A 13,837-nucleotide genomic window follows, 5' to 3' on the forward strand; every position below is an offset into this window, starting at 1 on the left:
ATATTAACAGTGTTAAAATCTGGAAAGAGAAAGGATGGGAGTAGAAATACTGAGCTTGAAATGCTGTAAGAAAAATAATTATTTCAGACATAAGGAAAAAAATCAGCAATGTTCAAAGGATACAGAATTACTGAAAAATAAATATCTACCCTATAAGTATGAAGAAAATTCCATAAATACTAAGATTCTACTTCAATTTGGCACATGTTCAGCAACATTATCTGCCATTATCTTTAAGGGAAGCGTGACACAACCAAAAAGAGACAAAATTTAGGCTCTGAAATGGGTGGAAGTAGATCTTTATGCCCTATGGAGATACAGTGGATTAAAAGGAGAAACTTTTAAAAATAGGGTTCAAGCCACAGGGAAAAGAATTCTAGATTTTTAGTTGCCAATACTGAGAAATGCTAAGACACGATGTCATCTTTGATTGAATTCTCCCAAAGCAGACACTTAAATAAGGATTTTCCTCTCTGTTTATTTTTCTTTGAAATTCACTTTAAAAATACCAGAACTGGATGTTGCCAAGAGCCTCTACCACAGAGATCAATAATCTTAGAAAATAGATATTCCCATATATTACACCTAGTAATTTTTTACTTGCTGTCATGAATATTATAACATCTTCTTCTTGTACTGCAATAATTAAGGTGCAAATGACATTTCCATTAGAAAGATCATATAACTCAGCTGTGAGAAACTAAGTGTTCCAGCTGGGCTGAAGTTCAGCTTTGGATGTATCTGCCTAGAAGAGACTATTTCCATCAGATTCAGATTTTAAATTGAGGTGTGTCTAAGTAAAAGTTGTTGAAATATGTTTCTGGGCACTAAAATATCTGTCAAGTTCTATCAAGAGAAAAGCATTCTGAGGCAGGATATTTGTCCAGCATAGCTCTTGGCATGGGAATTACTCAGTATAGGCCATGCTTCTCAGACTTGGATAGAAATTCTTCTGAGCTGGACAAACAATTCCACAGTGAAATAATGGGGAATAATGCATTTTAATTGAGGTGGTAAGACTCAGTTCTCAGTACATTTGGGCCATTAATGGCTGACAAAATGCTGGTGGTATTTGAAAAGAAGGTCCTGCACGGTTCTCCAGATATGCCCTGATGCTCCCAAACTTCCCTTTCTGCTCCTTCCTTCAGACTCAAGCCAGGCCATGTCTTCCTCAGAGAGACTGCAGCAGTTTTTTCTCTGGTAATGCTTGGCTTATTTCCCTCTCTTCCTTGCTTCTCCTCCCTCAGTATCTCTCTTCTGGAAGGCTGAGGAGTGGGACATAGCAAGGGAGTGTTTTTAAGGAGCAGTGTGGCACTCAGGTAGCTCAAGAGCAGAAAGCAGAGAAATCATCCATCCATCCCAGACCCTCACAGCTGAAGCATCCAGTATATGCATAGAGGAGGGCCTGAGGTCCAAATGCCCAGGAAGTTTTCTTCTACAGTCATCTCCTAATGGGATTATTAGGAGCAGAAAACCAAAATGCAATCAGACTGGATCCTGATATGTTCATGAGAAAGAATAAATGTTAACAGCACTTGGGATAATAAGACCAGGTCCCGGTGACCCCATCGCAGCCTTCTTCAAGAAGGGTGTAATTTGGCACTTGGTCTATCCTAAGGATCAGGCTGGGTAGAGCTGTGACTGTATGTGATTTGTGACATAAGGACTAAGACTAAACTACGCGTCCCTCTGTAGGAGGCTAAAAGAATGACTCATCATCTTTCTGACTCTTCTCACAACAGCACAGAGTCTTCTATTATGTTGGATTTTCATCTTTTAGCAGACTACTTGTTATACACTATTTACTTGAAAAGCAAAGCAGCCAGAAACTTTCTTTAATGAGCACAATAGATCCTGATCTCTGCTCACTCCTCATTTATCTCAAATCCATGTTCCAAAGTCAGCGGTGAGTGCAAGCGGGGGAAGAAAAGGAGGAGGCATAAGGGTTAGCTAAAAGAAACCAAATCACAAAGATAACAGAGGCCAATAACACATGACAAATTTAGACAAAGGAAAACAAGATTAGAAATTATGTGAGAGGATCTAATGTAGTCAAATTAAGGCAATCCAGAACAACGGCTGGTGCTTTAAGACACATTCTGTCTTCATTTGTGTATGAGTTGGATGGGATATCAGGCAGAGCAGAGTCTGGTCAGTCATTTATCACTCTGTACTATGCACTGGAACTGCTTTAGTGTAGCCTGGTCCTGGTTCTGATGGCAGCTACAAATGCATGTAACATGTAAATCTAATATACTTTCTAAATGCAAGCTGGAGTGTAAAAAACCTTGTCTGGATTTTGTGTGATTTTGTCCTGTTAAAATTTATAAAATTTATATAGAAATAGCCTCTTCAAATCATGATTTTAAATTTATATCATTATATTCTGTGCAACTGCAGGAAAACTTTTCTTCATGATACAGAAACTCAGCTGTGCCTTCACAGCTGTCTCACAACAGTCTAAAATTTTCCTTCCCAGCCCAGCATAAAATTAGCCCTAATGGATATCTAGTTTGGATCACAGTTCTTTGGTTGTATTTTTCTTCTTTTTTTTTGATGTCTGTCTTTGCACTTTGCCCCTCCAGTAGTTCTCCCTGAATCGTTATCCAATCACGGTATATTGTCAAGCTTCTCAGTTAAAGCACAGAAGTAGAGATTAAATGTCACTTGTTCTGTTTGCACACTTCTCAGCTTTTCTCAAAGCCCATCATGCTAGGACCTAAGTGGTTTCTGCCTGAAACACAAGCATACCCACTGAATGAAAGCAGTCAGGGAGACTGGCAGGAGGGTGTTTGTGGCAGGTCAAGCTAGCTCGTAGCTCCTGCTGCAGCAAAGATGTTTGTACACCCCTGGGACACAGCCCCAGGCAGCACCTTCAGAAAGACGGATTTCCCACTTATGCTGTTGCCATCTGTGTTGGTGTTGGCTAGGGTAGGGTTAACTTTCTTCATAGCATCTAGTATGAGGCTATGCTTTGGATTTGTACTGGAAACAGTATTGACAGAGATGTTTTCATTATCACTGAGCAGTGTTTACACAGAGCCAAGGGCTTTTCTGCTCCTCACCCCACCCCACCAGCGAGCAGGCTGGGGGTGCACAAGAAGTTGGGAGGAGGAACAGCCAGGACAGCTGACCCCAACTGACCCAAGGGATATGATATTCCGTACCATATGACATCATGCTCAGCATATAAAGCTGGGGGAAGAAGAAGTAAGGGAGGGTATGTTCAGAGTGATGGCGTTTGTCTTCCCAAGTACACATAACACTTGATGGAGCCCTGCTCCCCTGGGGATGGCTGAGCACTTGCCTGCCGTGGGAAGCAGTGAATGAATTCCTTGTTTTGTTTTGTTTCTGTGTGTGGCTTTTGCTTTATCTATTAAACTGTCCTTACCTCAACCCACAAGTTTTCTTACTTTTACCCTTCTGATTCTCTCTGCCATGTCCTGGAGGGGAGTGCATGAGCAGCTGTGTGGGGCTTAGGTGCCAGCTGTGGTTGAAACACACCACCATCAGAGGCAGAAAGCTTTCCTGTTGTTCTTTTGTGGCATTTGAGCAGTAAGAAAATCCCTTTAACATCACGGATTTAACAGGATAACCAAGCTGGGGAGATGCAGATTCTTTCCTAATAATGTGATGTGGGCCTAGATCTTCTCCTGCGGTTTTCCCTGCACCTTCAGAAGTTAACAGGACCTTTAGGCAGCTTTGGCTGAAATGAAGCTCAGGAACTCCATATTTTAAATCAGTTGCTATGAAATAGTAAGTGTGTTGGCAGTCTGGGGAAGAGATATGCATGCTTCTGCCTCCCTCGCCCGCACTAATGTTTGTTATTATATAGACTCTCATCACAGCTTTTAGCTCCAGCTAGAGAGCTCATTAATCACCACCTGGGAACACCATACACAAAGCAGGCGTACGTGAGCTTTTGTGAGAAAAAGAAGAGGGGAGGACGACTGCGTGTCATGTGGGGGTGTGAGTGATGATTTTGGGGTGCAGAGTGAGAGACTGAAGTGAGGAAGAAGTAGAACATGTAGGAAGGAGGAAAAGAACACTGCAAGAGCTGTTTGGGGAGATGAAGAGAATGAGAAAACAGAGGGGGAAAAAAAGACTTCAAACAAATTGGGCAAAGGGCGAAAGAGCACACCGCTAACAATAACACATTTAGTCTGCTCTTGTGCCACAATTACTGTCAAATTCTGAAAGACAAAATTGCAATTGGGCAAAGACCATTTGCTGGTAGCAAAGATGAGGCCAGGAGGAACCTTCCCCAGTTTCTGGTATATTTCTTCCTGCCCTGCAAAGACTTTCATCTAGAGCTCATTATGAACAATTTGTGCTTAATTTGTGCTAAGAATGGCACAGAAAGTATCCCAGGGCAGGCATCACTCCCATTTCCTGCAAGGTTTTACTCTGAACTCTGGTAATTGCTGGACTGTTAAAAAGGTTATTATTTGTTATGTTTATTATAGTCATGCCTAACAGCCAATGAATGATATGGTTTTGTTATGTTAAGCACTCTACAAATATGTAGTGGTAGAAGGTCCTTGCCCCAAAGAACTTGTAGTCCAAACAGAGACATGAGTGAGGCTAAAAGTTTAATGTGTAGAGAGTGAAGAGAGTGCTGGCAGCACACAGCATATGGCAATAGCTCCATGTTTTTATTTCACTGACATGATGAGAGGAATAACTGCAAAAAAGAAATCCTGACATACGGAAAGAAAAAAACCAAGATGCATGATGTGATGTCAAGGAGCTCTAAGAGTACAACACAGGTCCATTGAGATCTTCAGACATGTCTTTGAAATTCAGTAGTCCCCAGGCTTGGAGACTATGCATCCCATTGCTTAGTGTCCCTTAATGGTGCTTCTGAACAGACTTTCTTTTCCTGTTTTTTACCCCCTGGGGTGTGTGGCAGGGCAAAAAGGAGTAAAACACGCTATTACTTGATACATTAAGACATGGGAAGCTCACTGCCAGTTGCTTTCAGGGTAGGGGACATAGTCCAGCACTGTATTAGACACAAGATGGCCAACTTTTGCACTGCAGACAAAAGCCAGTGTTCTGGTAAAGATGTTTTTCAGTGCTCAGTCACTTTGCCACTGTTTTCCAGAGGATATGTAACATTATCACTGAGGCAATGCATAAAGAACAGAAAGTTCTCTATTTACTGATTTGCAGACAAAGAATATCTTCTTCATGAAATGTAAGGAATTTCTGTTTTCTCTAACATGAAAACTCTAGATGAACATTGTTTCCTTAAGTCAAAAATACTGTCCTCCTACACATCTAAGGCCTTTGACACAGTCCACCACAATATCCTTTTCTCTCAATTGGAAAGATATGGATTTGATGGGTGGACTATTAGGTGGATGAGGAATAGGTTGGATGGTTGCATCCAGAGGGTAGTGGTCAATGCCTCAGTGTCCAGATGGAGATTTGTGATGAGTGGTGTCCCTCAGGGGTCTGTACTGGGACCAGGACTGTTTAATATCTTCATCAGTGCCATAGTGGGATTGAGTGCACCCTCAGAGAGTTTGCTGATGACACCAAGCTACGTGGTGTGGTTGATACGCCTGAGGGAAGGGATGCCATCCAGAGGGATCAGGACAAGCTTGAGAAGTGAGCCCACATGAACCTCATGAAGTTCAACAAGGCCAAGTGCAAGGTCTGGACCTGAGTCAGGGCAATCCCAAGCACAAACACAGGCTGGTGGAGAATGGGTTGAGAGCAGCCCTGAGGAGAAGGAATTGGGTGTGTTGGTTGACAAGAAGCTCAGCATGACCTGGCCATGTGGGCTCGCAGCCCAGAACGCCAACCGTACCCTGGGCTGCATCAAAAGCAGCATGGCCAGCAGGGCGAGGGAGGTGATTCTCCCCTCTTCTCTGCGCTGGTGACACCCCACCCGTAGTACTGCATCCAGCTCTGGGGTCCCCAGCACAGCAAAGACATGGGCCTGTTGGAGCAAGTCCAGAGAAGGGCCACAGAAGCGATCAGAAGGCTGGAGCCCCTCTCCTGTGCAGACAGGCTGAGCGAGCTGGGGTTGTTCAGCGTGGAGAAGAGAAGTCTCCAGGGAGGCCTTATAGTAGCCTGCCAGTACCTAAAGGGGGCTTATAAGAAAGATGGGGACAGACTTTTTAGCACGGTCTGTTGTGATAGGACAAGGGGTAATGGTTTATAATTGAAAGAGGGTAGATTTAGACTAGGTGTAAATAAGAAACTTTTTCCTGTGAGGGTGGTGAAACACTGGAGCAGTTTGCCCGGAGAGGTGGTAGATGTCCCATCACTGGAAACGTTCAAGGCCAGACTGGACGGGGCTCTGAGCAACTTGATCTGGTTGAAGATGTCCCTGCTTATTGGAGGGAGGTTGCATTAGATGACCTTCAAATGTCCCTTCCAATCCAAACCATTCTGTGATTCTGTGGTGCCATCAGTGCCTAGAAGGCTCACTGACAGGGCCTCAGGGATGTGGTACCGCTTCACTGTAATAGAGCACCGTGTGTGTGATTCTTGTCAGTATGAACAGAAAGGTTACGTGTCTACTGACAAAGCAACGGCCTGGTTTTTGTCTGAGAGAAGAGATAGCATGGACCAGCTCACATCTGTCTGGATAAAATCTCTTCCTCTTCTCCTCTCAAACAGGGTGACTTTATCCATACCAAGTAACGGGAAGAGTCCCTGACTGATGCTATTCCCAAAACGAGCCAGGAAAAAGTTCTAGCCGGCACAAGAATAGCACAACATTAAGAAGTGTGTATGAGGCTGGACAAACTTTGTTTCTATGTCTTAGCCATGTATAGTCTATAGCATAGACAAAACTGAAAGAACCAATACTGCAAACCTGTCATAATGAAGCCAGGCAACCTCTTTTCAGTGTACGGCTTTTCTTTCAGATCCTTTTTGGGGACTGTAACTTGCCAGAATAGTATTAATTATTCTTATTTTTAGGTGATGAATTTGTCACTTCTTTTAGATTCGTATCTTTGAGACCTTTGTCTGAACCAGGGCATGCAAAATGAATGACCTTTGCTGAGAATAGTAGCTCCACAATCTGGAGCTGGAACACTTTGATCCTAGATCCTTTACCTTTTCTTCTGTTCCAATCCAGCTGATAAAGACAGTCTTAAGCCATTTCTGTGCTTAAAGCTGCTCAGATGCTTGCTGGATCAGTATGAGACTCATACTCTTTGACAACAGCGAATGTCAGACTAGTGTGACATGTTGTGTTTCCTTTTAGGTAAAGCTGGCAGCATCTAGTGGTTTGGTGATTGTGGCGGCTTCTGATTTGTTTGGCAGATGGCTTCGATATGCTGGAGCTCAGTCCTTTGCTTTGAAATACATCAGCCTTGGCTAATTTTAAGATGCAGAGAGACACTGTGGGACGCAAAATTATATACCTTTTATCACAAGTGGCATTACACATTGCATGATATGGTGCCAATTATGCATTTCAGGATGTCTTAAAAAAATCAGTATGTGACAAAGTTTTAATTGAAGGGAAAAATTAAAGATAAATCATTACTCCCTTTCTTTCAGATCTGTTTCTATGTTGAATGTTCCATACCTCTTGAGTAATGAGATTTCTGCGCATATATCATAATTTTCTTCTGAGCTTCACTGTCTAATTTCATTGCTCGTTAAGATTACTTATACAGAGCAGTGCTTTTTTTTTGTAATTGGGGATCATCTTTAGTTAGCCTTTAGGCCACTCCTATCAACGGGTATCTTAAAGGTAGTATATTTTCTTATGCTTTTCACTATTCTAATATCTACATGGTTTGCAGCTAATTTCTCTTGTCAGATCTTCACCATCTATTTTTGGGAATCAAATGTCACCATTCTCTTGCCTTCCAAGGTGGAAAAGCAGGCACAAATTCTGCAAAGTAGATTTCAGATTTGTCTTTCTGTACATACAGACTTTAATGCACACACTTACCAGCATCTTTAATAATGTGTTAAAATGGCAAAGAAAGTTTTACAGGGAAGAGAAATTGTTGGTTTGTGCTGCCGAATAATTCTTCAGCTCTTAACTTAAAATGAAGATGTAGATATGGAAATGAAAGAGAGAAGAAAACAATGTAGGAGACACAGAAACTCAGTCGTGACTAGGAACTACGAGCCAAGTATTGCACTGTAATTTGGAAAATAGAGTAGGATTGTTCTATACAATGCTTATTTCTAGCCTGACAAGGAAAATGCACAATTGCTTTTATCACAGAGTTGTGAGGTACATGTGAATCACTTGTAATAGGATTGCCTAAGTAAGGAAATGGTATTTATTTAATGCTTATGAACTTCACAAGAGCCATAATTAAAAGTCAGAAGGAAGAGTGCCAGTGAGAAGAGTTTATTAGGGAAATGGTGGAAATGAAAGGTCTTTGAATTTTTTCAAGCGGGATGGTTAGTTCCATCTTTCATAGTAGATGCCTGTAAGAAGCTCACAGTACAAATCGGGTAGTCCCTGCTATTATTTGGCTTTTAGTTGTGTTAATTACTTGTGTTATAACAACTTTTAGAGTCATAGGCAGAACCCCACTAAGGTAGATACTCTCACTGAGGGAGTGGATGTTCCTACTCTGAAAAGCGCATTGTCTGCTGGGACAAAACGAACTTGAAGGACCAGTGCAGAGGCTGTGGAATAGTTCCCATTTTGCAGCAGGGAGCTGAGGCCCACACTCATTAAATAATATCCTAAAAACCATACAAGAATTCTGGGAAAGCATCTGGGAATTAAACCAAGGTCGGAGGAGCTCAAGTGCAGTTTTTACCCTGTCTCTACTGTATGCCAGTCTCCGGGTACACTTGGGCTCGAAATGGGATGGCTCCTTCCAAAGTTCAGCTCTGATACATAAGGTAGGCAACATATAGCACTAATCAACTCAGTAAAAATATGGATTGGCTCCCTTCGCAGCAACTGTAGAGGAGAAATTCACTTATAAATTAGTTGACTTATAGAAATCTATGTAACTACTTGAAAGTTAGATAACTTGAAAAGAAGTAAAGTACAACTACAAGGAGAAACTAACAAAAAATGTTTGTTTGTGGTTTTGGTAGTAGACCCCAAAAGAAGGCTTCCAGTATGAAATGTGGGAAAAAAGCAAGTACCTGACTGTCATATATTGCCACCACCTGATATATTGCAAGTAGGACATCCAGGAATACAGATGCAAGTGGAGATGGATTTTTCTAGCAACAATAAATATGGCAAGATAATGCTAAAAATCTTGGAGGAAAAATAATGCTTACAAGAGAAGACACATTTGTAACATTTGTGCCCCAAAGTAAGAATATATAGGGAAAGTATTTGCCATTTAGATATAAGCATTTATCTTTCATAATATTTTATTTTAGTACCTCTTTGCAAGTAAATAATCTTATTGTGACAGAATGAGAAATATTCATCCACTGCTAAATCCAATAAAATAATATTCGATTTTCTCCCAGCCATTTATAGGCAAACTTGTTAAAATTTAGTGCAAGCTTTGTGTAAGTGAGGACTTGAGAATTCATCTTATTTCAGAGGCAAATTCATTTAGTAACATGTTCATTTGGGCTTTCATCCTCTAACCAGATACTTTGCTCCTCTACATATGAAATATATCAAATTAATTGGATTTTTCCATGCGTTGTGTGGGAGCATGGCACAAACATTCTGAAATTCTGTACCACGTTTTTGTCACCCTCAACTTTTGCTTTATGGTAGATTTAGGTATGTGCATGGGTATGACAGGACCTGAAGTAAGTCAGAGCTCTGAGATGGACTGAGAGCACACCACAAACACTGAACAAGCTCTCCATCATCACAGATGTCCTTATGAAAACACAAGAGAGAAGTAGCTTTGAAAGTGGAATTTTAAAATGACCTTTCAAGTCAAAGATCTGTTGAGTAAAACACAATTGAAATAAAAGGATTTGCAGTCAGATTCACCCCTTGTTATGCGGTGCTTAGGAACATGGTTTAGTGGTGGACTTGGCAGCCCTGGGGTAACAGCTGGACTTGATGATCTTAAAGATCTTTTCCGACCTAGATGATTCTGTGATTCTATGATTCTTCAAAGGGTCTTTTCAGGTCTAGTTCTTTCTTACAGTGTTGGGCTCAGTCCAGTGATTTTCAGTATCTTTCTGGACTGTAACAAACACCATATGAGTAGGACGCATTTGGTCCCTGGAAAAGTCTCTTTTTACTTGTTTTCTAGGAATTTATCGGTCTCTGTCTTTGCTACAGGTTTGCTGCTGCCCTGCTCCTGCTCAACACTCCAGCTACTTCACTCAGGTTGGTCTCAGGAAGGGCACAAATTCCCCTGAGCCCAGAGTGCACCACATCATGCAAGGAATATCTGTCAGTTGAGACAGGAGAGCAGCTTTCCTTCCTGCACCCTTTTCAGCAGAACAGAACATGCACTAAAACAGAGCAGACTGCAAGCAAAGAGACTGAACAGCTGAACAATCTACCACCATATTCTTCCTTTATAGACCTCTTTGAATTCCCTGCTACTGTTTCTTATATTCATAGAATCATGGAACCATATTCATTTCTTTTGTTTGCTGAAAATAAGATTTTGAATTCTGAGCTCAGACTTTATTTTCTTGAGTCTAAGAACAACTCCTCACATAATGGACCACAATTTTCTTACCCCTTTGGCCACTATCAGAACACAGTATATAAATCATCATGTTAATATGCCTGGGCGGAATACATTTGTTCCTTTAATAGTCCTCCTTATTCCTGCTTTGTGTTTCAGAGAGGTGCTTGGTGATAGCTTAAAGCAGACTGTGTTGCATGTATGTTAAGAGTGCTAACAGAGGGGAGAGAAAAGAATTCTGGTTGAAAAAGTGGCCACTGAACTCGTGGGTCAATGTGCAGTATTAATTTGCTGTAATTTCAGTTTCCAGTAAGCTGTCCAATACATCTCTGTTTCAGTGCCTATTATATCTGTGTCATCATCTACCCTAAAACTAATAAGAGTAATTTCATTAGTCTGGACATTCAAAAAAGCAAAACTTTTGTCTGAAATTAATAACTCCCACAGATTAATCAAAGGTAATTATATTACGAGAAGTTACGTCTTCTTGTATCCTGAGTCATAAAATGAAATTCTCATTAAAATTGTATTACATTCATTACCCATGTATATCCACATTCCCAGAGATATACATTATATAAGAATCTCCATTTCAATATTGCCTGCAAAACTCATTTTGATTCAGGCCAGGGTTTCAGCACAAGAATGTTCAGTCTGAGGAAACCATGCAATTCCTACGCATGTAACTTAGGTTGTTTTCTGTGAACAAAAAGTGCCGCATTCAGCTTAGCAAAGGCCATGCTGTCCACTTTGTCCACTTGTAAACTCCAACTGTTTTCTGACTACAGCTATCAACTGCTCTTTCAGGAGGATAATTAAGTTGCCGTTGCACCTCTCCTCTTTAGAGGATAACCTGAAATCACTGATTTTTGTGTTACATGGTGGGTTTTGTGCTCTGAGGCAGCATGACAAGTTGGGCAAACCCCTAGTTTAAAACTCATGTGATGTGTGCTCCTTTGCATTCAGTCTGAATGTGCTTCCATTCTGCCCTCTAGCTTTTATCATCCCTTTCTGTTGAGCTTTGAGCAGCAACTTGCTCCTTCCATGAATCTATATAATGCCTAGCACAATGCAGCCCTGACCTTGGTTGGGACACTGCAGTACTGTGAACAAGAAAAATATTAATTAACTGCTATGTCCCAGCCAACACGTTTGTCCTTCAAAGGTGCATGAGCATTTTGCTCTTCCTATTGGTTGCAATAAGGACTGCCAACTATGTACTTTTGTGGTGAAAACTGCTAAAGATATATAGTGTTAGTTTTTTCTGAGGCAAGATAACTATTAGCAAGGTTGCTCTGAGTAAGAGGCAAGGTTGTCTAATCCTTTTTTTGAGGCCAATAATATATTAATTACTTGGACAAACAGAGAAATCTCAAGGAGGGGTGTTACGCTCTTAATTTTGCTCACCATCATCAAGTCACTTAATGATGTGCTTTTCTATCTTATCTCAGAAAATTCCATAGCTGCTGCTTTCTTTTAACTCACTTGTGCTCCTGCAAATTGCCCCTGAAGTCCATTTTGCTACCCAAAATCCCATGATAAAGGATACAGGCCATGGGAGTTGTGTGAATGAGAATGGCATGGAAATAATTAGTGAAAATGAAGCTGGGGTTTGGAAACCTCATCTGTTTCTTAAAATCACCCTATTCTTTCCTTGAGGAGTCCTGCTGTGACACAGCACTGCTGCCTTTCCACCACCAGCTCCAGTATGAAGTAAATCACAGAATCAAACCGTTGTGTCTGTTTGCTAATCTGAAAAATATCAAATTAAAAAAAATGCAAAAACCCCAAAGGCAAAGCAATGTTTTTGAAAACACCAGAACCTGCTGTTAAGTGGGATCTGTAGTGCTTTATGGAAAATGTAGCTGTTCTTTACATCTCCGCTTACTCCTTTTTGACCAGGACACACTCTCCATCCTTCCTGAGGGGCAGCTCTGGCTCTGGAGCTCTAGTTTTGGTACATCAGATGAGACAAGTTACTTGGGAGTCCTGGGCCTAGGGTTTACCAGGGCAAAGGAGCCGTCAGAAATGCTTCTTACACACTAAAGCAAGGGTGATCGAAAATGTTTTACCGGCCTAGAGGTAGGTCATGGATACCAAGCTATTGAAACAACCCAAACCCAAACAATAAGAAGCCAATCTGTCCCTGTGATACCAAAAGTTAGGTAGCTGTTTTCTTGTAAAGATTTTTCATGGGTTTTACTTACAGGCGCAGGAAAACATGTAAGTAGAACTAAGTCAGAGCTAGGAGGCGGAGAATGGAAGATGAGGCCATGTTGGGTGCTTGACTGCACCATGGCTGTGCCAGCAATAGTACTTGCCCTTGCAAGTAAGGTAGAAGAAGTACTATTGGTGGGATGTAGTTAAAGGTAATTGTCTGTATGCTTCTAATTTGGACAAGATGTGACCCATATTTCAGAAATGCAATGAGGGAATACAGTCATGCTGTCAAGTTACCACCATGCAAGGATGCAGGGTCTTACACACAGATGAAAGAAAACAAGAAATAAAGCACATTTACTATAAGACTCATTCCTTTCTTGGCAGGTTACTGCATGGAGTAACTTTTAAGGAAGAGGGATCTATGAATGACAGCTACTTTTGTGCTCCCAGACATAATATGGTCAATGGGATCCTGTTGTCATAGGGGTCTTCAAATGCAGTAGAAATATTTAACTACTCAGCACAGCATAGGACACTTGCAAAAACCTTCTTGAGAAGAGCACAGGGTAGGAACAATCTTGTAAGGAGCTCCTGAGCAGCAGAAGTAGCAGCAGATCTGTGACCAGCCTGTCACCTGTAATACACCTCGCAGGGAAACTTTCCAGGATGCGTCCTCATGATGACAGCACCGAGTGTATGAAGCACCCAAACCTGCAACCTGCAGCTAGGGCTGTGAAGGCAGCGAGCATGTCAGCAGCAGCAGGTGTGAGGACATGATTCAGTTATGCGAACAAGAGTGTATTGCTGTACTGGCCACCCAGGTTGTGAGTTATACAAGAGTTGTGCTAGGGGCAGGGTTTTGCTCTTCTGTTACAGCATGAAACATGTTGATGATGTGTCTGGTTACACCTCTCTCACTTACACCCTCCTTCTTTGTGCTGACCTTGAGATGCTTTCTCTCAACACCTCGTGTGTTGGAATACATCCCAGGCAAATTCTCCAGAATCTGGCAAAACTAGCTCATGCAAATTATAGCTTGATGTCATCTGGGTTTATTTTTATTCATAGGGAAGCTCGGGGAAGGTGTTGTCAAAAGA

Source organism: Falco biarmicus, chromosome 3 (genome assembly GCF_023638135.1).
Source record: "Falco biarmicus isolate bFalBia1 chromosome 3, bFalBia1.pri, whole genome shotgun sequence".
NCBI lineage: Eukaryota > Metazoa > Chordata > Aves > Falconiformes > Falconidae > Falco > Falco biarmicus.